Source organism: Orycteropus afer, unplaced genomic scaffold, assembly GCF_000298275.1.
Source record: "Orycteropus afer afer isolate SDZICR_OR568_19922 unplaced genomic scaffold, OryAfe1.0 scaffold00644, whole genome shotgun sequence".
In the NCBI taxonomy this organism is placed as follows: domain Eukaryota; kingdom Metazoa; phylum Chordata; class Mammalia; order Tubulidentata; family Orycteropodidae; genus Orycteropus; species Orycteropus afer.
Genome location: NW_006922231.1, coordinates 351,468 through 354,160, shown reverse-complemented (window position 1 = coordinate 354,160; position 2,693 = coordinate 351,468).

Here is a 2,693-nt window from a genome sequence, read left to right as displayed (position 1 = left end):
CTCAAGGGCAAGTTTCAGAGTCTCTTCTGTCATCCATTTTGGTCTTCTCTTCTTCTGTTGTCTTTTTAGTGCCTCTTGCTTTCTTCATGGATGATGCTCTTTATGTCATCCCACAATTCTTCTGGTTTTCGGTCACTGGTGTTCAATGCATCAAATCTATTCTTTAGATGGTCTCTAAATTCAGGAGGGATACATTCTAGATCATATTTTGCCTCTTGTGGACTTAATTGTCTGTAACTTCTTTAATTGTCTTTGAACTTGCATATGAGGAGCTGATGGTCTGTTCCACAATCAGCTCCTGGCCTGGTTTTGGCTGAAGATATTTAGCTTCTCCATCACCTCTTGCCACAGATGTAGTCAATCTGATTTCTGTGTGTTCCATCTGGTGAAGTCCACGTGTATGTACAGCCTCCGTTTGTGTTGTTGAAAAAAGGTGTTTGCAATGAAGAATAGTTGGTCTTGCAAAATTCTACCATGCACGTTCCAGCATTATTTCGGTCACCAAGGCCAAATTTTCCAACTACTGGTGATTCTTCCTTGTTTCCAACTTTTGCATTCCAGTCACCAGTGATAATTAATACATCCTGATTGCAAGTTCGGTCAATTTTAGACTGCAAGAGCTGATAAAAATCTTCAGTTTCCTCATCGTTGACTTTGGTAGTTGGTGCATAAATTTGAATAATAGCTGTATTAACAGGTCTTCCTTGAAGGCGTATGGATGTTATCCTATCGCTGACAGCATTGTACTTCAGGACAGATATTGAAACATCCTTTGTGATGATGAATGCCATGCCATGGCTTGAGTTAGGTGATCCTTAGTTTTCACAGTGACATCTTTGCTCTTTAATACTTTAAAGAGGTACTTTGTAGCAGATTTGCCTGATGCTCTATGTCGTTTGATTTCTTGACAGCTGCTTCCATGGGTTCCATGACTATGAAGAAATACTTAACAACTTCAATGTTTATCATGATGTTGCTTATTGATTCATTTGTGAGGATTTTTGTTTTATGTTGAGGTGTAATCCATACTGAAGGCTATAGCCTTTGATCTTCATCAGTAAGTGCTTCAAGTCCTCTTTGCTTTCAGTAAGCAAGGTGTGTACTCTACATGTTGCAGGTTGTTAATAAGTCTTCCTCCATTCCTGTTCCTGCATTCTTCATGTAGTCCAACTGCTCAGATTATTTCCTCGGCATACAGACTGAATAAGTATGGTGAAAGATACAACTCTGACACATACTTTTCCTGATTTTAAACCATTCTGGATCCCCTTGTTCTGTTCAAATGACTGTCTCCTTATCTATGTATATGTTGTGGATGCACAAAATTTAATATTCTGGAATTCCCATTCTTGCAATGTTACCTATACCTTGTTACGATCCACACAGTCCTATGCCTTTGTGTAGTCAATAAAACACAGTTGTTTTTTGGTATTATCTGCTTTCAGCCAAGATCCATCTGACATTAGCAATGATATTCCTAGTTTCATGTCCTCTTCTGAATCCAGTTTGAATTTCTGGCCGTTTCCTGTCAATGTATTGCTGAAACTGTTTTTGAATTATTTCCGCAAAATTTTACTTGTGTGTCATATTAGTAATACTGTTTTGTAATTTTTGTATCCTGTTGGATCACCTTTCTTTGGAATGAGCACAAATATGGATCTCTTCCAGTTGGTTGGCCAGGCAGCTGTCTTCCAAATTTCTTGGCATAGACAAGTGAGCACTTCCAGTGTTGTATGCATTTGTTTAAACATCTTAATTCATGACCTGTCAATTCCTAGAGTCTTGTTTTTCACCAATATCTCAGTGCAGCCTTGATTGTTCCTTCAATACCATTGGATTTTGATCAGGTATCACCTGAAATGCTTGGACATTGACCAGTTCTTTTTTGGTACAGTGACTTTATTCCTACCATCTTCTTTTGATGCTTCCTGTATTGTTCAATATTTTGCCCATAGATTCCTTCATATTATAAGTCAAGGCTTGAATTTTTCTTCAGTTCTTTCAGCTTGTTCAGCTTGAGAAATGCTGAGCATGTTCTTCTCTTTTGATTCCCTAACTAACTCTCAAGTCTTTGCACATTTCATTATAATACTTTGTCTTCTCAGGTTGCCCTTTGAAATCTTCTGTTCAGATCTTTTTTTTTTTTTTTTTCCCTTTACCCTACATTTAAGAGCAAGTTTCAGAGTCTCTTCTGCATCCATTTTGGTCTTTTTTTTTTCTTGTCTTTTTAATCTTTTTATTTCTTCATGCATTATGTTTGATGTCATTCCACAACTTGCCTGACCTTTGGTCATTGATATTCAGTGCATTAAATCTATTCTTGAGATGGTCTCTAAATTTAGATGGGTTATACTCAAGCTCATATTTTGGTTCTCATGGACTTGTTTTAATTTTCTTCAACTACAACTTGAACTTGCATATGAGCAATTGGTGATCTATTCCACAATTGGCCCCTAGCTTTGCTCTGACTGATGATATTGAGCTTCTCCATTGTCTCTTTCCACAAGTGTAGTCTATTTGATATCTATGTATTCCGTCTGGCAAGGTTTACATGTACAATTGCCATTTATATTGTTGGAAGAAGGTATTTGGAATGAATAAGTTGTTGGCCTTATAAAATTCATGGGCTCCCTGGACTTGTTTCTATCATCAAGGCCATGTTTTCCAGCTACTGATCTTGTTTCCAACTGTCA